Below are 24907 nucleotides of genomic sequence, written 5' to 3'. Positions count from 1 at the left end.
AGAAAAATGAAGGTACTGAAGAAGGTGAGAAAATGATCAGTTACTCCTTCTTTGACACTAGACCATAGCTGGTACTCGGGGAAGGAAAATAGTGCTGGAGCAAGGATGGGAGTGATATTTTAGCTGGTATGTGTTCTCATCTGGGACTCCGTGCACCAGTTTGTATATATGAACAGCTTAACCCCCGAGGGATTTTCTTTCATTTATGCTCCTGGTATCCAAAGCAACTTGGGGCAATGAATTCCACAAATTAATAAACAAAATAAAGGAAAAAAAAATTGCAACGTAACTACTCAGTTGTTTATATAACGAGGGAAGGACTTTCGTACTTTAGAAACAAAGCTTGTATTTTCATACCTCATATATTTTGATATACATTTCCTATTCAGATATATTCATCATAAAAATGAAGCTGTAATTTCAAGAAATGGAGTTTTCAAGTAATAAAATGCTTTATTTGTTGTTTTTACAGCCGTACAACAAATTGCAAAATGAGTTCTCCCCAGACACTGAAATCTGATTCCAAAGTTCCCTTACCTGAAATTCCACTTCATTTGTCAGAGACAATATTGTGATGTCTATGTACATAGTCTCTCTAGGATTTTTAGTTTATTTTATGACAGAGACTGTATTTGCAATCGGTGTTACAGCCCCGAAAAATACCATATGGCAAAAATGCCCATATTTAATTTAAGGTGATCAGGTTCTACTTGTTCAATCTATTAGAGTAGCTGCCATATCAGCTAATCTGACAGCTGTATTACTCAACATCATTGCAGGCAATGACATATGGTGAAGCATAAGGACAAACGTGCAAATATTCATTTCATCAGGACCAGGGCATTGTCTAAGCTTGAAAAACCCCTTTTTTAGCAAAGCTGTACTTAGGAGCAGAACATTAACCTCTGTATTTATCTGCCAGAGTTTGTTCTTAAGTGAACAAATAAAAGTTCCCATCCTGAAGGGAGTAAAAATGGTTGACAAGTTGTGAAATATGATTGCTAAGAAGGAACAAAGGCTCCAGTGACCTCAGTAAAAATGGCTCAAAAATATATTGAACTGTTGCCCATGATCAAGTTTTGAGGGAAGAGAGAGAGGGGAGGAGGGAAAGAGCAAGAGGTTAAGCACATTGCATTTGTACAGTTTCTGAGTACAGCTTCCTTTTTATAAATGAGCCACGGCAGTGTTATTGTGCCCTAGAGGAAAGATTAGCCTTTGGGTGTGAGGTAGCATCAAGTATTGGTCATGTAATACTTATGGGAAGACAGAGGGGAAATATCACAGTATGACAGAATACGGTTGTTAATCTCTTTCAAGGGATGGGGAGGAGTTTTCAAAGTTATTTCCATTTTCTCTTTGGAAAACAATAGAAATCAAATGTGGGATTTGAGACTTATTTACAAATGCAGAATATTCATAGACATCTAAGGAACAACTTAAAGCAAGAGTGATTAATACCTTTCTGAAATGTCATTTCAGTAAAGACCACACTTTAATTCAAGCAGATTTGATGTTTGAAGTATCTTGGCGAACACTTTCAGCTGTTAAAGGAACGTACAATAAAGTATATTCCTTTTGACAGAACATATTTCATGTCTTCAGCTGAGAGCATTTATTCTCTTTTTACTGAGAATGAGAGAAGAGATTTTTTGGCTTACAGTTTGTAGTCTTGCCAGTGTTTCTTCTCAAGAGCCACGAGCAATAACCCATCTTGATGTCCTGCCTCAGCATTGCCAGCAAGCCCTGTGCTGGGTCAGGGCTGCCCAGGCAGGACAAGAGAAACTTCGAGGTTCAAACCTAGCACGTCATCTCCCCCTGAGTTCAGCTGGCCTCTTCCTGCTTTCCTGCTCACCCCTTCTCCTTCCTTCCCAAATGGGGCAGCCCCCAGGTGCAAGTGCAAAATGTTTCCTGTACCTTTTGAGACACCGGTGTTATGTGTAACTCTGTGTTTAATGGATCAAGTGACTTGGGAGAAATTGCAAAAGGGCAGGAACATCCTCACTGTGATCTTTATTCCAGGTGCTTTTTCTAAAGGAGAGAAAAGACGCACTCTGTTGTCGTTCTGAGTGTTTCTCTAGCCCTGAAAAAATGGCTTTTTGTCTGCTTTATGCCATCAGACCAGTGCTAATCAGCTGAACAGGGACTGCAGCCTGGGCCCAAAACTACATCAAATTCACACTATGTGCTAGTTGATATAACATGAGAACCTTCCTAAGCATATTAGGAAAATATTAGTGCTGCGTAGCTTCTTAACTAACTAAAAAAGGATGACTTGAGCTTGTGCTGCATTCTTTTTCTTCCTCCCTTATCGGATAAAGATCACATGGTTTGAAAAATGGGGATTGCCTTCAGAGGGTTCCAGACCAATAAGGAAGTAATTCAGTATTAGTACCCAAATCCCTGTGGAAGCACAAGTCAAGCTGAAGTAGCATGCATGAGTTGGTAGATCTTCCATATGTTGTTTGTACTCACTCCCTGAGGCTTTGTTCTATAAATAACAGAAACTGGAATGCAAAGTAGCACTCATCAGGGATAATAAAAGTAATAATTTGGAGATTCATTCATAAGTACGGCTGGAGGCGATCCGTCATGATTGCGGAGTTTGGTTTCCTGGAAGAGACAAACTTTCCTTGTACTAATGCCTGCTGAAAATAGGTGCAGCTTTTTATTTATCCAAACAGTATAAATTTGGAGACCTATTTGAAGGAGCCAAAAATCCCAACCCTGTATTTGAAAATCCTTTTTACCGCTGAGCAGCTAAGAGAGCTGAGCTAAGATCAAAGATTCCCAGAGTCAAGAAGGTTGGAAAAGACCTCTAAGGAGGCTCGAGTCCAGCTGCTACCCCAGCATCACTGTGCCCAACACTAAATCATGTTCCCAAGTGCCACGTACACACATCTGAACACTTCCAGGTGATTCCACAACTTCCCTGGACAGCTTGGACAGCTTACCTTATGACTAAGTGGGAAATTACGTGTCTTTATAATTCAGACATATAATATTCGGACATATAATATAATGATTCAGAATAATTTATATTTACTTCTGGAGCTTTAAAGGCTAATAAAGAGCAAATATTTGTACTTATATATTAGAAGTATATATATATAAACACACTCTATATATACACACCAAAGTTGAATACAATTATATGATAATTATTGGCTAATTTTATACTAATTGAATATCTAATTATTGAAAATGTCACTAAGGGTTCCAAATTCTTAGGAATAGTTCTAACTGCTAGGAAAGATCGTATTTGTAATCTACATATCAGCATCCTTGATATGAGACTGCTTTTGTGTTGTTTCCAAGGTTTTAGGTGTCTGCAAAGCATTTTAGGACATCCTCAGCATGATGGTGCGGGTTTTGGAAGGATTTTAAGGGGCTTTTGTTGACCATGTCTAGAAAACTTAATGTGAATTTCAGTTATCCTGGGAAAAGCTGCTAAGTGAATAGGGCCACAGAGCATGACTGCATTCAGGCACTAATGTTCTTTATAGGTTCTCCTGTAATCCTCTTTTGTGCACCAAGAAAATAAACAGCTGTACTCTTGAAATTTTCCAAGTGTAGATGAAAACATATTTGGTAATAGACTGTCAATTACTTGCAAAATTTTTATCTGCTACATCCTCATTCTGTGTTTAATACTTTAGGAAAAGAATAACATGCAAATGGATGCGCTAATAATGGCTGATTAAAATGCATTAATTTTGCATCACCAAATAATCATCATTAATTTAATTCCAGCACATCATAAAATGTCTAATTCCTCTGCAGCCAGTCCACATTTACGTTGATAAAAGAGACGAACGTAGTTTAGAAAGTCTCATTAAGCGCTCAAAGATATAGTTTATTTTCTGTCTGTGAAGTTTATTTCTTTAATCAATTAAAATGCAATAAACACTATGGTAAGAGTGCTGAAATTACACGCAGGCAGACACAGATGATAAAATACCACGTGAAACATCCCCTGCTCTTCTCAGTTTGGATGCACTGGTTTTATTCCTGAGGGGCCACACCTTAATCTGCTGTGCCTAAGCCTAGCCACTAAATCCTCAGCACAACCAGAGATATACCTGTAGCTTTAATTTACAGTTGCTCTATCTTATGGCCTGTACAAATTAGATAGCATTCTTTATTAGCTCCATTGTCACAAACGCTTTTTAGGTAATCAGATTATCCTTTTTTTTTTTTTTAAATAGTTCATGCTAATTTTCTGTCACACCAATTTTTTGAAAGTATTCCCTGAGACTTTCAAGTAACACTTTCTCCCTAGCTTGGCAATTGTGCCAAAAAAGAAAGAAATCCCAGCTCTTCTAATAATGGTTATTTATCTACTAGTTCCTACCTTCCGTTCTGTTAGAACACCCAGTGTTTGCTCATGAAATAGGGAGTTAATCGGCTTAATGAGACATTCTAAATGGTTTCCATAGATCTAATTTATTAATAATTCAGAGGACACTCAAATGGCTGCCATTAGTTTGCCAGCTCATCCTACTCCCTGTGTTATATACCGTAGCTGCTGGGTAGTGAAAATATCACTTGAGGGCATGGATAGAACTCAGCAATTGGTTTTAAAAATGCTCTTTTGGAAAATTATTTCACTGCTGGCATTTCAGGAGAGGAACGCAATAGATCGCTTCCTTCAGCTAGAAACCTAGAGATTCAAAAAGAGTGGAGGGAATCCAGTGCTCTGAAGAAACATAAGGGTCTTTAGACTTGGTAACTTCTTATTCCTGCGTATTAGCTCTGTGCATGTACGTGGAAGCACTCCCACTTCTATTTTTGAGTGCAGCTCAGTACTTTTGAGGGCTGACATCTGTGGCCCTGAGGTGACTCAGATGCCCCTCCTTGGCAAGCAAGAGCTAGAAGTGGGCTGTGTTCTGAAGATATAGATAGCACAGTTCAGATTGGATGTGGCAAATTAAATTATGTAGAAGTCTAATAATATATTGTAATTAAAACCTACATGGCACTTTCAGCATTTGCTTTACAAATTTGCGAATACTTCAGGGAGCGTTCAGACTCGCTGCCTACTTCAGTAACTTCCAAAATCTATTACATGAACAGAGTTTCTTAAGCTCCTTCTAAATCAGAGTATTTCAATTCTAGTAAAAAAGATGGAAATGGGCAAGGAGGGGTAAAAGGTAAGGAACAGGTTTTTAAAAGAATTCAACTATTAAAAAAAAATAGCCTAGTTACCCATATCTTCATTGTTATATTTCTAAATATAATCAGAATCCAAAATTACTTAACTATTTATTTGATTATTTTATTCAGTCTGTTCAGTATTCTTCTTTTTGGAACTTTGTAATCTTTCTTCCTACACCATGTAGGTGTTGCACTTTTTCTAAAAAGGAAACTGCACTTATAAGTGAAAAAAAAAAAAAAAAAAAAAAAGTGTTTTTATCCATCATTGTATCAAAATAGAATGCTTTGTCATTTTATTCAACCACATTTCTATAACCACACATAAAATAGCAACAGAGAGAGAACAAATTGTACCCAGCCAGGGATTTGTATAAATTCTCTTCTTCTGATTTTATATTCATCTGCTTCTCCATGTATTAGGATTATATTTCACCACAAGAAGTTGAAGAGTTTTTTGCAATGCTTCAACCAAAAGACACTGAATTGGAGCAACTTATAGACAGAATCTGATGCCATATAGAAAGTTTATCTAATATAATAAGAGACGTTGTATCTTATGTTGCAGAAAACAGTTTTATTGCTCACGAATTTCAAAATAAGTACATGAAATTGATATATGGCATGCAAAAATCTCATTAAGCATTCCTATTTTGTCTTTGTAACATCTGTCATTATCAAAACCAAACTCAACAGTCATTATGGTAGTCACTGCTACTAGGGGGGAAACAATCCCTTGTACATTTTAGTGTGGCAGTTAAAAATCCCTGTAGGGAATTTAATTTGGAGCCTTTATTGCAGCAGCATAGACTAATACATTCCAAGAAAGCTAGATTGTCTGTGGCTGCTCCAAAAGGATGTTAGATAAACCCCAGAGTTCACCTCTGTAAAGAGTCAAAGGCCATGGGTTGCAAAGTTTGGGTGGGAACTGCATCTGAATTGGTCTGTAACACTCAAAGCCGTGTTGGGGTGTCTGTGTGTGCCCATGGATTGCTGTGCACAAGGCATTTACATGGATGCTGGGCTTGCACAGGGACAGGAGCCTGGCATCTTAAACGGATTTAGAGGTTCTTCAACTCTTTGTTTTGGCTGCAGATGGTGTTTGCAAATCCAAAGCATTGGGATCTCCTGGATCTGCTCAGCTGTCAGAGCTCCCTGGTGCTGTCATTCCAGGATCCACAGTGGGTGCCAGTGGATGTGCAGGTAATTGGGTGTAAGCCCATCAAAGGCCATGGAGAATATCTGACCTCATCCTGTCAGAAACCCCTACAAAGAAGTCTGTAGGATCATTTTTTGGAGGCAATTGTCTCTTGTCAGTTTCCCCAAGCTTTTTTGCTCTTCCACATGTTGGTGCCACAGGACGCAGCTGATGGTGACTCTGGTTAAAGTGCCACTGGCAGAGGTGTACAAATGTTTTGTCCAAATCAAAGGTTCAGGTCTGGCAGGTCTCTGTGTGACTGTTGGAGATGGAAAGACAGTCAAAAGCCATTGTGCTTGACAGAAAGCAAAAGAATAATAATAATAAAAAAAAGAATACTTTTATGTCATTAAAGGGAAAATGAAGTGTATGTAGGCACCAGTGATCATTCTGTATGTGTACTTTGCTGCTGGGTTATTTTCTAATATTTAGTGTTCATGAATGTTTTGGTGAAAGGAAAACATGGGTTTGGAGGGTCTAAACAATTTTTTTTTGGTATTATTTAAACGTCAATAAGGCAGAATGTCAGTTTGAACTGGAAGCCTTAGGAAAAAAATCATGAGGTATCAGAAGTCCTGAATAACACAGAGTGGAATGCAGGGAAAGTCAAATTATCCTCAGGTCCTCTGAATAATAAGGGTTTCTACGTTGTATCAATTTATTCACATTTATTGCCAAGTGAGATGTGTCACGATGCATTTTTCAATATTCTTTACTGGCATGTTAAAAATCAGATGTTGAAGCATGGATGTCCAAAGATGGAAATGAGAAATGTCCGCTAAGCCAAATCAGAGGCCTCTCTGGAACACAACTAAAGCTGTGGTTTTATTGATATTGCTGAGAAAATGTATCTACTGGACACATTACTGGGCCATATAAATCCCATTTTACAGTAACAGGAAGCACAGCAGGAAGCTCTGATTTGGCTGCGAAAGTTATCAGTGTGGTCCCTGGTTCTTAGGTGGGGGAAAACAGGTGACCCGTATTATCTTCTAGGTGTTGAATGTACTTAGAGGATTTCTCCCAACACATTTCCTACTATCAGAAGGTATTATGTAGTTAATTAAGATAGAGACCATTTGTTTCCTCCTCTCCCTCCCCTGTCCCGTCTTTGAAAAAATATCTGTGGGGACTTTTTTTTTTTGGTAGCACGATATTTGTTCTGGTGAACATTGATTTAGTTTGTCTAGGGAAAAAAAAAAACAAGGAAAACATCAGTTTTGCTGCAACTTGCTATTAAGGGCATTGGTTTAGAAATGCATTGTTTTAGAAACCCCCAAGGGGGGAAAATATTTTATGAGCAGAGAGCATGAGTGAGCTTCACTTGCTGACTGCAGATCCTGCAGGGATGGTGCCTTGCCAGTGAGAACTTGCCTGCAGATGTTGATAGGTTATGGCACATCAGTTGCAGAAGCACATTTTAGCAAACAAATCAAAGATCAGCACACAGACACCCCAACGATCTGAGAATTGTCTCCCTGTGTTTGACACAATGAAATCTGAACCTCCCTGTCTGCTGCAACCCAGAGCTGGCAGTGGCTCTGCCTACTGGTAGCCCTTCTGAAATCTGAAAATTCCCTTCACTGTGAGCTAAATAAATACATACATGGGATGGAAAAGCAAGAAGCAATTCATAACAAAACGACCTCTTCCATTATTAACTGGCAAAACTCCCAAAGGCATTAGAATAAATGAGCCATAGCATGAATCAAAAAGGCAAAAATGATAACTTGGGACTTATACTTTATAAGTTTAATTAAATACAAATGGATTGCTGAAACAGCATATGACTTCCTATACTATTACTGCTAGAAATAATTTTAGTGATTTAAAGATAGAAATTGAATGAGAGGTTTGACTGTATCTCATCTAATTCCATTATCCATGGCTACTTTCCTGTTTTCCCTGAACTGCATCAGTTGTCACTTTAAAATTTCAGTCTCTGCAGAGTGCATATGCAATTCTCCTTTTAGCTCATTTTCCAGCTGTTTATATATAAAACCCTGTGAGTATTTCAGAGGCATTTTAGTGCTGTTGCTTTGCAGAGCCTTTCATCAGCAAGGAATGAATGGGGAAATAAATTTTGAAACAATTGGAAGGAAAGAAAAAAACCATCTTCGAAATGAGCCCTGAGCAGCTCGGAGGGTTGGACTGTAGTAAGTGGTGCCACTTTGTTCACCAAACCACAAACTTAAGTCAGGCTAAGAAGCTGAGTCTGGTCTTTTCCCATCTGAACTTTACACTGCCTTAATTCCCTGAGTAAATTACTCCAGCTAGTACAATGGATGAAAGGAAGGAGAGGAATGTAATAGGCTTTACCGTTTTTGCATTATTTTACATTAAAAAAACCCCACTCTGTTTTGAAATGGGGTTTTTTTAGGAATAATTCTTAAGGCTTTGTGATTAAAATCTCTGTGTTTCTGAGGCTTTTGCTGATATATTACAGAGTATTTTCTGTGGAATTGTGTAGAAAAATAGAAAATAGAATCAAATTCTTCACAGAAAGATAAAAGAAGAAAACAGATAAGTTGCATAAATATTTGTGGAATTTCTACCTCAAAGCCGAATTCTGCTCATCAAAATGATGGTGGTCATAGCCAACTGAATTTTTAAATCTTTCTTAGTACAAGGAATGGAGACTAACTGCCGGTGTCTCTTTGGATAAAATGCTTCCAAAGTGCTTTTGGTATGCAGAAAATCCAGAAAACATACGACTTTTAAGAGTAGTACTTTATTAGTATTTGATAGTTAATATTTTAACTGTCAATTTTAATACATTAATTATTTTCATGCAAGCTTTTATTTATTCTTGCCTTTAATTTTCTTACTAATTATTGGCTGAAAGACTGTGTTTTATCTGTCTCCAAGGAAAACTAAACTGCATCAAATTCAAGGCTAAGTGATGAAGGCCAAAGGTTCGCCAAGAATGTACATATAAACCAAATTCATTACATACAAAAATCAAAAGTACAGAATTGAAGAAACGTTTCTCAAAAGAACACAGAGAGAACCAAGAGATGACATTGAACTGAAAAGTCAAATGAAATGCATCATAATTCTAAACAGTGAAACAGGAAAGATCATCCCATGATTACATTTCCCTCCCCCCCCCAAGAAATTTGTATGACATTTCTCAAAATAGTTAATGGAACTATTCAAATATGCAAGATTGCACTTAATAGAATTTAAGTGAAATGGTAAAAAATAATATCTATCTATCTATCTATCAATTTATTCTGTTGGAATGGGATGAAAATCAGGGAAGTGCCCAGTAGAAGAGCTGTGATTTCTTTGTTTGTGTTGGCTGTGAACGTGGTGTACTCTTGCATTCCTTGCACATGCAAATTCCTACTGAAGCCACGAGAATTTCTAGGTGAGGAATACATCTGAATTGACCCCATAATTTAATCACAGTGTTGAAGTATGAACATTTCCCAGAGTAAGCTGTAAATCAATGTGACACGGGGAAGAGAATGTACTAAATGCTTAGAGCCGTGATAGAGAATAGGGGTGGGCAATCAGAGCAAAAAGAGTGTGGCTTCAGTCACTGAGAGAAAATCTGAAATGTAACTTCAATTGCACTGAATTAAAGCTAAATCAACATGATCAACTAAATTGAAACTGAAATATGCTGTTAGAAACATTTCATAATTCACCATTTTGTTCTGATTGTTGAGAACGACAAATACATTTAAAAATAAAGCAGGCAGTCACGTAGGTGTGATTCCTGTGTGCAAATAACAGGATAACAGTTTGGGAATGAGCAGAGCCATAATCAGGTACATGTGATACAAACCATCACTAGGAAGAGGGCAAAAAAATCCAAGTTTATTCTGCTCTTGTGCTTTGTATGTGACAGATGGTCATTGACCCAATTCAGCTCTGAAATGAGGCACTGAGCAGTAACACTGCACTCCCAGATTTGATGTTTTCTGCGCAGAGTTACAACAAATGAAATCTCTGTTCCTGCCCTTGTTGGACGCACAAATTTACCTGCATGGGGCATCTCGGTGAGCGCACGGCTCCTGTTTGCATCCATGTGTCCAAAGCTCAATTAAACAAATTTTTAAGTGGGCATGTGACACGTAAATCTAGATTTGAGCTTTTGTGCTTTTCCAGGTGAAACAAGACACAGTGCAAGGGCTCCACATTCAAGCTAATGTTGTTATGAGCACATTAGAAAGTGCTGGGTACTGTCTATAGAAGTGGGCAGGGCCAGAGACTTTAATACTCGGAACCATGAGTGTCATCCGGTCTCTGAAGGTGGGCTAAGACACGTGTAACTCCTAACAAACACATGGGGGAATGTCCTTAGAGCTGGTTCTCACTCTCTGAAAACCAATAAACAGCACAGCTGATGTGAATGACGTCAGGAAAGTGCTGATTGGTTCTGTGTCATGCCTCTGTGTTCCCTTTTCAGAGATTCCTTCCAGTCACAGGTTAAAAGACATCCCTCCACATACACACACACTCCAGGATTTGTTTTAATTTATTCTCTTAGTTTTGGAGTTTATTCTCTTATTGTCCTTGAATGAAATGTACTTTCAATCTTCTACATCCTGTGTGGTGTCTCCAACTTCTTGCAGGCTTCTTTATAAATATTAAAAATTCCCATAGCTTACTTCTCTGCCCATGGTTTCCTATGCTACCAATGCTCCAATTTACACTTAAAAATCAAGATAAAAACTGTCTGCTTTTGCTAATCAGCACAAAACAAAAAACTGTGAAGAGGGCTGCAAACATCAAAATGCTTTTTATTTTTTTTCCTCTGCTTAGATAGTTTGCAACCTTGATAAGATCAGAGAAATAAGCGTGGGAAGCTGTTGCCTGCGATACAGAACCATTAAACTATTCTCCTTGCAGAAAAAGCAGTGATCACAACATCTCACATCTGTTCTTGTTGAACCTTAGAGCATGAAAGGGAATGAGATATTACAGGGGGAAAAAAACAAAACAAAACAAAAACCAAACCAACAGCTCAATGTGCTGCTGCACTGGATTGCAGATTCTACAGTTTTCTTCCTGCTGTGAAATCACTTTCCATACTGGCTTAGAAATTATAACGGATGTAGCACTGCCCTAAATGTGTATTTAAGTACAAGGCAGACACAAACTGCTGAGAAGATTGTCTGCAAAAAATGCTTTCCCAAAGAAGTCACAGCTTCTTTATGGCCTGGTTACCCCTGGTTATACCAATGGCTGCTGCTGGCAAGTGGTGCCTGGAAAGGAAAAAACTTCCATATCCCCTTCTTTTAAAGAATAATTCCATGTTGAATTAATTCTGTGTTGAATCAACCTGCTTTCCTTGCTCTGTCGGTGTCTGTCATTGACCTAGCTAGGACATACTCCAGGAATTTATGAAACAAATTTATTAATTTTCCTTGATTCCTGTGGTGAAGGAAGGGGCCTGCAGTGTTCTCTGAGACATTCATTTCATCTGTGGCCTGTTTTAAGGCCTTGGGAGAGGGTCAGCACTGCCTCAATATGAAACTGTTAAACTCCAGACACCAAATATCTTGACTTTTGCTTCCAAAGTTACTTGGTTCTGGAAGTCTAATTAATCCCCTAAAATTACAAAGACCTGCTGGACATATGGTCATATGGACATATGCAGCTTCTCTGCAGATCTCGCTCTCAGAAGAGCCTAGGAATAATCACCAGTCTCCTTGAAAGAATACACTATGAACCCAAATTATTTTTAGGGTATCTGGGCGTAGTTTTTGCACTGTCAAAAGTATTTTTGCAACCTTTTAAAGGCAAAGTTTACTAGAGTGAAATAGGTGGGATTGAGGGTAGTTTCTTGAATCTGTCGGATAGATTATTCTAATTTTTAACCCCAAAGTAAAGGTGTACTCTCTTACCACAACATGGAACTGCCAAAGAAAACTTTTAGATCCTCCTATCTGCCAGAAACTTCATGGCCTTTGTTCTGTTTTCTGATACTTTCACCCACAACTAAATTCTGTGAATTATTCTACCTTGTTCTTATTAACATATTTCAACGTATTAACATATTTCACCTCCCGTTTTCTGCTCAGGGGGAGTGTTTTATCAGCTGTGCCTTTGTTAGTCATGGGGTGCAACAGCTGAGCTTTTTGATATAAAAATCTGGGTATTTTTCAGAGCTTCCACTTTGCGCTGTTCTCCTGTGTATGTAAACTTTGTAGGTGTCAGCTGCCAAATATTGTCAGGCAAACCTTGCCCCACAAAATTTTCGTGAGCTCTATAGGCAGAATTGCCTAGGAAAGAAATACAAAGACCAAAAGAAGCGTCAGTTCAGTAGGTGGCTCCTTAGTGTGTTTAATGGTTTCAGCTTATTGGATACTCTGCTTTTCAGAGGTGCCAAACAGCAGCATCCATGAGCAGCATAATTTTATGACGGGGGTTCGAATGCTTTACCTCCCCTGCAAAGCAGTGAATTTTGACTAAATCACTTTGGTTTTTTTGAAAAAGTTTGCTGATAAATCTAAATGAGCATTTTATTATTAAAATGTTTTAAAACTGTCATTTTGAAGCAATGCTTATTGTTAAATCAGGACATTTTGTTTTCTCCCTTTATCAGAGGGAGTTAAATGTGAAGAATACTCACTGGCTTCTTAAGAACAAGGAAACTGTTTTGAATATGACATTTATAATTAAAACATCATTCAAAAATGACAGCCAAAATTATGCAACAGTACATGTCTGAAATGGTAGGACAAGGTTATAGAGAAAAATGCAGTTAAAAATTTTGGGGGATGGAAAAACATCTAAGTTTAAAGCTTCTTTATAGTGAAGCTTTTTGCTGCCCTGGCTTCTGGGAAAAGAGCGGGAGCTTGAGATGCTAAAGGCAAACATGACTGGAATTCAAGAAAAATGTTGAATGTCTTTAGACAAATAATGTCATAAAAGGAGAATTCATTAAGATCAGCAAAGGGATGTATATTTATGGATGCTAGTGAGCAGATCTGGGTCAAACAGAGGAACTAGGCTATGCCTCAGTTTAACAGCAAGAAATTGAATTCATAGGAAGTGGGAAAGGGGAGGGAATGTAACAGGGGAGGAACAAGTCCTGGCTTATTTTCATAGAAAGACAAACTTAATGCCTGTTTCCTGTCTGGGTTGCAATAGATAAAAGCTGAGGAGAGCTGCCAGTTATCTGAATTGATACACGCTCGACTGGAATAAAAAGGAGTTTTGTAATTTATTTTGTTGAGCTCTTTTCCAGTTGTTTGTAGCTGCCACATCTAATTGTGCTTGTGTAGTCCTTTAATTTGCATGAAAGAAGATAACATAATTGAAAAACTCAGGAGTAAGACAAGTTCAGATTACTAGCAGAGGCAAGTTAATTTGTTATTCATTAAATGCTAATGAACCTGGCACCTATGTTTTATTTGTTTCACTCAGTTTGAAATTGGAAAGGTCTTGTAACACAGCAAAGTCTGTGATAAACAGAGATGTTAAATTAAACTGCTGTTTTCCCTGATGTTCCACTAGAATAAGCAAGTTTGTAAAACTAGGGAGCTATAAAGGCACGAGTGTGGCGAAACATCCTCTGAAGGCAAACGCAAAACTCTGAGGAAGTCATTCACATGTTCAGATGCCTTTGGGAACTGGGGCTAAACTTTTTGACTCCTCAGGGGCCGCTTTGAGGCATTTTCCATACAGACTGGACAAAGTGTTGGTGCAATAAAAATTACACAGTGATCCTGTCTGAAAATCCAGGGGCAGGATTTGGTTTCTGCACCTGCCTGCAATTGTGCTGCCATTACAAGTGGATGCAAACGTGTGGGGTAGCCTTTAGCTGGCCCAGATGTTTTTGATCATACTGCCGAAATGGCTGAAAATAATTCCAGAGTTGTTCTCAGAAGTGTCAAAGGCACGCAGAAATCTGTGACTTATTTTCCCTTCAACTGCTAAATGAGTTTTGAACCAAGTATTTTTGTTCACACATGTTATACTTCATTAATGTGTTTCATTTTGGCCTTTGTAGCTCATGTCTCTGAAGTTGCAGGAATAGCACTGAGCTTTAGGGGCTAAATTGTGTGACTTACATGGCTAATTTATGTTATTGGGATATTTATGGTATGTTTTACTGAAGAAGGTAGATAAACTTATTTTTTTAAAAAATCTGAGGACAGTTTAGTGTTGACTTCTTCCAAAAAGTTCTTTTCATTTTGTGTAATCTTCTTTTAGAGGACTTTTAAAATGTGTACAGCCTGAAAAGAAAATATGTAATTAAAGCACATTTCTAACTTTAAAATATTGAAAAATGTCCACAGATACAGATCCCCAGATCATCTTACCTATGTACAGTGCACATTCTGCCATTTGTTCGAAAGACAATTCTTCCTGAATATGACCTAGAAGGAATAAAATACTGAACGAAGTTGTCTGACAACATTTTAGTTTGATTCAAGATTAACAGTGTGCATATCCTCAAAAGCATTCTTCTGACAGGTTTTACTTATACTGGAATAACTGTAGATTGACTGAAATTGGAACAGAAATTTGGTTTATTTAATTTGTGCTCGTCAAGTGGGAAAGTATAAAATACATGGTACGAACTTATTTACATTTGGGGGTGGTCTTGTCTGAAACGGGACATTTTAAAAATTCAAGAGAAAATAATGCCTCTAATGTATGTGCTACAATTCAGGGTTGCTATTTTTGTTTGCAGCACTATCTCATAAGCAACTTGGACCTTTCACTCCTGAAATTTGAAGTTACATCTCCACATAACCCATAACTTCATGTCCTTGCTTAAAATCTGTGCTGGCAGAGGGGAGAGTCTGAGCTGTGAGGATTCTGCTGGGGAGAAGGCTGGCTATTCCCATGGGAGGGAGAGCTCAGGTGAGGTAGCTTTCCCTATTGCTTGTCAGTGTATATTATGAATATAAATATAAATATATAAATACAAATATAAATATCATATATATATATATATAAAGATATTGCTTTATCACTTGCTGCAGAATCACAGGTTTTGAACAAGTAATGTGCAAGTTATATAGGGGAAAAATGCGGTAGCCAAAATGCTTTCCCAATTAGTGGTCTCTTGGATCAGGACATCAGTGTGCATTACAGCTGGTGCCTTTCAGGTGAACATTCAAAATTTAGTTATTACCAAAGCTTTATTCCTGCTAAATAAATCATTCAGGGAAATATGCACAAATGAACAAGAAAAATGATGGAATCAGATACCTAACTGTTTTGGCTAAGAATTTTTGCAATAGTTTAACACCTCCTCACTGTTTCTTATCCCAGCTATGGCAACAGATGCAAAAATTAAGAGTCAAAGCTAAGCCGCAATTATTTTTTTCCAACTTATAAGCTACATAAAGACATTATTGCCTTCTTATTCATTCACCTCTGCTACAGAAATAGTTAATTTGAAAACTAAGCTAAATCTCTAAGCCAACCTGGCAAGCTGACATTGGAAAAAATTGAATGGTTCTGTTTGAGTTATGATTGTTGCTGTGTTAAGAAGGGAAAAAATCCAACCCAACTTTCTTGTGATAAGTTATGGTGCTTGGATCTTTAGGAGACTGAAATTCTCCAGAGCTGGTTCTCTAACCCAGAGATGTGAGATGTTTTTCTAAAGCAAACCCCTGTCTTTTGAAGCCTGCTCTCCATACCATGTGTCTCTTAAATCAGTTGAGTTCTGAAAGCATCTTTTTTATTTGCTCCACTTCAGACACAGGCTGCTGTAATGCTACTTTGTGTACACTTGCTTGTTGCATGTTTTTATCTCTGCTGTAGGGAGATAATGGCGCTGGTGGAGAAAAAGAGAATCTGTTGCTGAAATGAAATGAGGAAATGGGCAAGATATTGTTCTGAGTCAAGGAAATTACCAATATCTTTGCCTTTTCTTATAGGGTAGAGTAAAACCTGTACAAAACATGTTTTTATCAAGAGAGGAGCTCTGCTCTCCATCATGTGTTTCCCTGGATTTAACACCAGTTAATGCCATAATGTTGCTTTTATATTCTTTGCTTGTTTTCTGACACATTCTGGAGTATCATCACTCTCTTCTCACACCAAGCAGAGACTCTCAGACAGCCTTGTCATAGCACCCAGTGATTTTTTATCACTGGTCTTGTCTCTCCTGTGCTCCTGAGCCTCCTTTCTGCTGAGGGCCACACTCACTGTGCTCAAACCATTATTTTAAAATTAACATAAAGACACGTGATGACAATTAGCCCTAAATGGGTTGATTTAAGGTGCAACTTTCTGCACACCAAATGAATGGCAGAACTTAAGGACCATTTTATGGAGCACTTTTGTTGGTACTCCTTTTGGATTACATTGTTGGGATCCTTGGAACAGCAGACCCTGATTTTGTGGAGCTGTACAACCACTCGGGTTGGTAGGTTGACCACGACTGCCCATGCTGATGGCACTGTCCTGCCTGTCACACGCAGGTGACACCACCATGGCACTCTTGGTCACTGGGGAATATTTCCAGGAGCCTTAGACAAGCATTGTGTACGTTGTCCCACTGCAACTAGGCTTAATCATACTTCTGGTGAGCAGTGAAATGTCTGACCGCACCAGCATCTTCTAGACCACACCAGTGAACACATCTGCTCACACAGAAAAGTCATATCTGACCAAAACTGTTACGTGAAACTGAATGTGTTAATTCTGCTAGCTAGCATGCATTCTGTTCTGGTTTAGTGTCAAAATTAGGCTTCAAGATCCATCCAGGATGTAATGGAATGGGTGCAAGGAAACCTCTTGTAGGATTTTAGAATGCATCTCAAGAAAAAATAAAAGCACTAAATGCTAAAGGCCCAAATTTCTTGTCTTTAGTAGATTATTTGGCTTTTCAGGCATGAGCTTAAAGGAATGGGAAGTGTAAGGAAGTAGTAAGGAAGGTCACTTTTCCAGAGGCAGAAAAAGTTTCCAAGCTACTTCTCAAGCAGTGAGCTATACAGTGAGACATGTTGAGATAAAAAAACAAGGCACAGTGTTCTTCCAGTTGTGTCCTGATTTAATAGTGCCACCCAAGAAGGATCCCCCGTATCAGCTTGTAAAAATAGTTTCAGCTTCTAGGTCTGTGGCAAAGAAATTGCATCTCAGAACTGCCAGACCATTTGTTATGCCAATACCTCTTGGTAGGCCAGTATCTGAAAATGGATCTAAAATATCAAAAATTTTAATCTCTGGTCTTGCAGTTCCAGTGATTCTTTCTTCTTTGCAGACAGGGTTTTGTGAGTATTTGTATTAAGTATTTCAAGATCAGAAATCAGAAGCTAAACTTGTCTGAAATACTTGTCAGATAGAAAGGATTTTGAAGCAGAGACAGAGTGCAAAGCACAAATTATGCCTTAGAGGTGACAGAAGTAATAAAAGAATTTTTGGTTTTTTAATGCTATGAATGAAAACATTTTATTTTAATTTTTTTTTCAGGTTCTGAGTTTAGGGGAAAAAAAACCCCAGTTTCTTCATGGCTCTTTTTTTTTTCTTGTGTCTCTAAACTAAAACCATGATGTTACATTTTTTAAAAAAGTCTGTCTGAAATATATCTCTTACACTGAATTAATGTCAGTAAACAGCAAAGTAAAACTATGTAAATTAATTCAAGTATACACAGGTAATATAATATCAGTGCATTAAACTGGATGAGTTACTTGAAGGAAATATGTATGCTCAATAAATAGAGAAAATATGTTATTATTATCAGAACACAACATCAAAATTTAAAAAATGCTGCATGACTGCAATTATTCGCTGGAATTATACAAATTAAAATAACCTAGTTTTCTGTTTTGAAAACTCTTTTGATCAGCCTTGTGGTATGGTAGCCTTCAGTTATCTGTGTGAAAATTTGATTAATTCAAATTGACAGGCAGGTTTATCAGCAGCTGTCAGCTCAGTGTCTCTGTCAATGATTGAGAAAGGAAAGCAAGCAAATATTTCAGGTAATATCTGATTAAACCATTGGACATCTGTTTCATTAGCAAAAATCTAGACAATTAGTACTTGATTATTAATGGTCATGAAAAGACTGATTGAGAGTGTGATGGTCATGAGCCTCTGTATTAAAATTAGCTTTTGTTGCAGCTTTTTTCTATTTTTCTGATCCTTTCTCTCTCATGACTCCAGAGCTACTTAAAAATTAAAGAAAAAATAAAATTACAAAGATTTTTGGCATTACCATCTGTTCAGGAAAAAAAAAAAGATGTTCATCTCAAATCAGACAGCTCTCATTTACCAACTTAGAATCTTGAAGTATCTTTATCTTTAGTTAATGTGGTCTCACAACCACTGCTCTGCTCAGTTGCTCTGTCCTCATAGGTAGGTGAGGACCTGGTATCTGAATGAATTCCAGGAAAAGTGATTTCCAAGTAAGGAAGAGAATTTAAGATTCTTCATGAATAGGGAGTAATGAACACAATTACTGCCTCAGTAGAATCAATCATACAGAGCTTTCAAATCAGCTCTTTTGTCCAATAAACCCACATTTTTAACAAGTTAATTACAGCTCCAGTCTCAAACAACTAATCTAAGATGGATGAGCCACTGCTGAACTGATGTTCTCTGTACATCAGTGAGGAGCAGGTCTTTGCTGATGTGATTTTTGAGATCAAATTGTCTAAGCAAAACAGGGAAATGCACAGTCCTTCAGGAAGCACATCTGTTGAATTGCTTGCATTCATCTCTTGTGGCTGGGAGAGTTGCCAGTTCTCCTGGCACTGCTGGATTTATGTCGTGGAAGAAAACCACCTCATCCACATGGCCTTTACTTTTGTCTGCAGAACATGCGCAGGACTGAAAACAAAGAACTTTGTCACCACATCTCACATTCTGCTGTTTCTCTCTGAGGGATCCAGTTGCTCATTTTCTCCCAAGTCCAACCATAAGTCACTCTCAAAGGAGGCACTGCTTTTATGGGCAAGATAAAGATGACACGAGAAATAACTGCTTTGTTTTTTTGGGTTTGTTTTGTGGGTTTGGTTTTTTTTTTTTTTTGGTTGGGTTTTGTGTTTTTTTTTTTTTTTTTTTTTTTTTTTTTTTTTTTTTTTTGTGGTGGCTAAAATCATGGCCTGCTGACCTCAGTGTAAAATAAAACTCAACTTTTTAACATTCAGGTGAACGAGCAGCCTCTGCATCTGCAAAGAAGCAAATGCACCAATCTCCTGAAGTCCTTGGGCAGTGACTAAACTGAGCCCTGATGGAGTGGCAGTCCTGGTGCTGTGTAGCAGTGCACATTGTGACCTCTGTGTTATTTAAATGTGCTTGCTACAATTTCTGTCTTTTCCTAGCAGCCTTTTGGTCTGTGGTGGCAGCTCCTTGAGTGACCTGCCTTGCTCTTTTGGCTGCCCACGCTGCTGTGCTGTTTGCAGCAAAGCCTGCAGTCCTGGTGACAGATTTCTAGCACAGATTTCCAGGTTTGGCTTCCTGGGTATCTCTCTTTCATTCTCTCTGACTCAGAAAGGTTGAGGAGAACTCTGAATACGGGATTTTGACTAACTTCATCTCTCCTAATGCTTCACAAAGCTCAGATGTGAAGTTATTTTTGTCATACAGAAATACAGAACATTTTCTCCTTGTAGGTAAGGAGATTTCACACGGTGTTTTGAAATGAAAGGCTTTTCTTAACCTGCAAGATCTCAGTCATTAGACACAACCAAGGTCATATCTGCAGAATGTGAAAAAAGAACATTTTAATAGAACATCTACTCACTAAGCAAAGGCAGAATAAAACCAGCAATAGCTTCTTGAATAGCAGGAATGTAAGTTCTAATGAAACGTGCATATATAACAGAATAATGTATGGAGTTCTCAGATAAACTTCTTCCACGTGCACGTTTATTTAACTAAAACATTTGTCTCTGTTAATACAGGAAGCAATACAAAAAAAGCTAAGTAGGCCCCAAAATATCCAGGACTTCTCCAAATAACCAGAAGGTGTAACATGGATGAAAAGGCAAGAGCAGGACTCAGTCCTCATCCTCCCTTGGTACTGACAACTCTGGCTCAAGGGTCACCAGTGAGGAACTTTGGTGATTTGGGGAGGTTTTTCTCCTGGAAAGAAAACTTTAATCTGTTTCCAGAGCCAAAGTAGAAATTAAAATGGCTTAAAATGGCCAATAGTTAATATTCATGTGCGTGTGTGTGCATGTGCACTGGCGCAGCAGGGATAGAAGCAGGTCTCTGTGCCTGTGTGAGTGCAAATAGTTATGTGTGGTGCTTCGTATGCTCTGCTTGATGTTCAGAATTAGCCAAAAGTAGAAGTTAATTTTACTCATTTCCTCAGACACAAAGACTGGCTGCAAGGATCTGAGAATGCACCTATGAAATAACATGTGGACATTCCATAAATTTCACCCTGGGTGTGGCCTTCATAAGCGCTTCAAAACAGATATACAAGAGCACTCGGGGTTATAAAACTGTAGTCATCCTTACTTCAGTCAGCATTAAAGATTTAATTTTAAGGCAATCCTTTGAGGAAGGAAAAAAAAATATAAGAAATTCAAAGGTCAAATAATTCAATTACTTTTATGCATTTCTATTTCAAGGAAAATTTCCTTACATGTCCTTTTCTTGCTTATTTATATTTTACCAAAAGAATGTGCAGACCCGGTATCATTATGTAGAGTCCTTCATTAGATGTAGAAGTTCAAGAGCCTGCTGTCAAAAAGCTGGAGTTTCTTGCAAGAGAGTTCTTTTTACATAATGACTTCCCTACCTAACAAACCTTGAACCATTTAGCATGGGAAGCATTCTCATTTTTCAGATAACAAAAATTCATCTTCAGCGTTTTCCCCCTCTGCAGTGTTTTCTCCACAGCCATGTAATGAGGCTTGTAGAAACATGACACACAGAAATAGAATGAATAAATCAAATGGTACAGAAAAAAAACCCCAAACCCTCAAGGATCTGTCATTTGTAGAAATGACAAAGAACAGGGAACTCTGCAGCTCTGTTGATTGTCACTTGAAACGCATTTTTTTTTTCTCTGCTTCTTAGGGGAATGTTTTAGGGTAAATGTCCTCTTGCCATTGTATTGCCTAGGTGGGTTTGGGGTTCTGAGATGAGATGCTCGGGAATGTCCAAAGTTCATTTGGATGGAGAAGTTATGGAGGTTGGTTTTCCTGAGGCCTCACCTGCCTTATAGGTGATGGTTTTGCACCTTGAAAAATGCTTTATAATTGCAAAAAACTCCAACACAAACCCCCCAAAACCACCAAAAAAACCCCAACAACAACAAAAGAAACCAAAAAAACCAACCAACCAACCGAAAAACCCACAAAAACTCCCAAAACAAAAACAAACAAACAAAAAGCCCCAAACCCCAAAACCAGAAACAAACCAACCAACCAAAAAAACCCTAAGCTCGTAATAGACTTCCAGGATCAGGAATATATCTTGTGAAGTTTGTGGGTGCTGGGTGACTCCTCCCCAGGAAGAGGGAGGGGAATTAAAGTGTACTGATCTGTGCTTTATCTTTTGGTGCAGAGGGTTTGCCAGGACAAATGGCAGCAAGGGAGGATCAACCTTTGTTTCCAGCAGCTGTCCACCATCACTCTCTCTGTTTTAATGAATCCGAGCTGGAATACAAATGCCAAGCAATTTCCTCACTCTATCAGAAAGGCTGGGGAAAGTGGGAGGTAGAGTGATCCTTCCATATGGCCATGGTGTGCAGCAGAGCTGCTCAACTGCATTTTAAGGGAGGAAGGTGGGAAGGAAATGACCCAGAGCTATGGAAGGATAATTTCCAAGCACATCTCGATACCTTTTGGCCATGCTTCCCACACCTCTGAGCCTAGAGCTGCCTCTCCTCCTGGGAAAAGGAGCTGGCAGCTTGCTGGCTGCTGTGCCTGGCTGCTCCATAGGTCACTGGCAGCAGCAGCATCAGCTGGGCGAGCCTTTTGATCCACAGGATATTTTTCTGAGATTGCCTAACAGTCGTTTAAATATATTTTATAAGTACCTGGAAAAATGAGAGATCAAAAGCTGCACCCAATCCTTTGGTGTTTGCATGGTTACAGTTATCATTAATGCTTTAGCATTCAGTCTTGCCACTGAAAACTTTGTTTGGAGTAGCATTTGATTTTATATGTGAGGTGACATTCTGGGGGGGCTACAAGGAAATGCACCTGCTGTTACAGCCGGTGGGAACATAGGAAATCAACCCACGGTTCGAGTTCTGCTTGTCAATACAGGTGTTCTGCCACTAAAAAACATTTTCAGGGCCTTTTTCCTGTTTTGGATGCTCAAATAACTTAAAATTGCATATACAATTGTATTTAAAGTAGAATAGTGATAATTTTTCACAACTTAACCTTTTGGTCGTATTTCATTTAGTGTTTTTGCTTTTAGGTAGGCTCTGAAGCTCATTTGACAAAAGAACATCAGGGCTTGTGCAGAATTATGTGGTTTTATGCACATGCCACTATCTGTGTTTTAATGTGTTCATTTTCTGAGTAGAAAACCCAGCACTTCATATCCATAAATTTTAAACTGCAAAAAAAAAAATAATATATTGCATTACTTTCTATTAAACTTCAGTTAATGAAAGGTAAAAATGGAATGTTGCTGCTTTAGACATGACAGTTGCTGGAAACTGCTTTATGCAAACAGCAAGATTCTTTATGGAAAATTGGAAAATTGCAAATGGAGCACTTTTTGGTTTTTTTGTTTTGTTTTGTTTTGGTTTTTTTTTGGTTTTGTTTTGTTTTGTTTTTTTTCTAAGGGACGAACACTGAAAAAACTCCCTAACACTTCAAGTGACTAATCAGTGCCTACAATACGAAAACATGTCACTTATTCTGAGTTAGTCAGGCAGATTGACCATTTCATAGTGTTTACTTAACAGGGAACTTTTTATAGTTCCTCTTGCAGATACAGGAGTTTGTATCATCTGCAACACGAATCATGAAGAATCAGAACTAGATACTGAGGGCAAAATTTCTGTTGGTTATTTGATACTTGGCAAAATAAAGTTGTTTTATCTTGGAGTGGGAAAAGAAGTTATATGTTTCATATGACACCTGGACACTAAATGTATCAATGGCATTAGAGAAAACCATGCTAAGAATGGAACATTGTTTCTGTGTTGGTTGTACACTGAGATTAGGCTTTTACAATTTTTAATTGGAGGATAGAACTTGGGTTTTTTGGTGGGGGGCAAGTGTTTGGGTTTGGTTTTTTAGGGGTGGGGTTTTGTTGGTTGGGTTTTTTTTTCCCCCAATTTTTGGTTTGTTTATACTTCAAGTAAGGGAGTTTAACGTGTCGCATTCTGTGTGTTTACTACTGGCTGAAAACTCTACATCTTGATGCTTTTCAGCCTTCATTTGTTTTGTTCAAGAGCAGCACGTGGATTGTCCCTACCTGGTGTTTACATAGAAAGCTTCTTTTCCTTTCTCCTTTCTTCTTCTAAACCATCTCATCCCACTGTTCACAGTCCTTATTTTCACTTACAGTTTTCATTTCACTTTAAATCAAAGTGTTCCAAAATAGTTTAGCAGCTTCTCTGGGTAGCACTGCCAGACACACAAGCAAAAGGAAAATCAGTGTTTTTTTGTGACTTGCTAATATTAAAGACTTTAGGACTTTAAAATATATGTATATGAAATAAAGAATTCAGGCTTTAAGTCTTAATATTAACATGAATATGTATAAATTTATTGTAGATGAAGCATAAACTTCCACTTCTCCTTTTTCCCCTTTTAATTTTTTAATATATTTTTTGCTAACAAATGGTTTAAAAATTATGATGTTATAAAGGAGCACTTGATGTTCTTTTTAAAATTAGCTTGGACATTGAGGAGTTCCAAAATGTGTCTCTAATATAAGTTTTTCCTACAAAGCAGTTTAATAAAATGTCACAATAAACATGTAAAATTAGATTTATTGTATCAAGAGGCAAAAATAACCTCATTACACAGAAAGCTTCAACAAACTCAAGCTTGCCTAATATATAATCCAGCAGTTTAATTTGTAACCTGATTATTGCTCTTAACAGAATTCATTAGCAGCTCAGAGTCCTATAAGTTGTTTGAATGATACTTGTTGTAATTAATGTTTAGCCTTTAATACTGTTCAGAGTTTCCCAAACTTTCAAAATGCCTCTTGTAATGCCTTTTTTTTTTCCCCTAAATTTGCCAGCTGTGCAAACTTCACTGCCACAAGGATACAGGGAGGCTCCACAGATGGAATGTGGCCTTGCACTGATTAAACCACCATTTGCATTCTCCCACGGCAGAAGATGGGAACACCCTGTCTGAACAACGGTGCTTCCTCTCATTCCCAGGTAGGTATTATTCCTGTACCCATATTTTTGTCATTTAACTCATCTGCAGTGGGCTGGTTGGGGCTGGGATAGGCTTGGTTTTGTTCATCATTTCCAGTGCGAAGTCAACAGAGCCCCATAATGTCTACTGTGAACAAAATGAACTTTGTCTCTGCCAAACCCAGCATGTGTGGACTTGGACTGATTGTCTCCAGGGAATGGCACTGGGGCAGAAATTCTGATTCCTCGCTGAACTTCGGAGCGTGGAAATGTTGAGCTGTGGGGAAATGAAGGTAGCATGTGCATACTCACCCAGATGAGATATTGGCGTGTGA

At 38.1% G+C, this 24907-nt stretch overlaps 1 long non-coding RNA gene across 2 annotated transcripts in view; it reads left to right on the top strand.

The window, feature by feature from the left end:
• The first annotated feature begins 6247 nt into the window (after positions 1 to 6247).
• LOC136292946 (uncharacterized) overlaps positions 6248 to 24907 on the top strand; it is a 61733-nt gene continuing 43073 nt past the window's right edge. For both annotated transcript variants that reach the window (XR_010722007.1, XR_010722008.1), the window contains exons 1-3: positions 6248 to 6354; positions 15009 to 15181; positions 24449 to 24593. This is a non-coding gene — a long non-coding RNA (uncharacterized lncRNA). The remainder of the gene's footprint in view (positions 6355 to 15008; positions 15182 to 24448; positions 24594 to 24907) is intronic.

The sequence above is a fragment of the Chamaea fasciata genome, unplaced genomic scaffold, assembly GCF_029207755.1.
Source record: "Chamaea fasciata isolate MVZ Bird 193981 ecotype frontalis unplaced genomic scaffold, bChaFas1.0.hap1 SCAF_8, whole genome shotgun sequence".
In the NCBI taxonomy this organism is placed as follows: Eukaryota; Metazoa; Chordata; class Aves; order Passeriformes; family Sylviidae; genus Chamaea; species Chamaea fasciata.
This window is presented reverse-complemented; position numbering and strand designations above follow the sequence as displayed.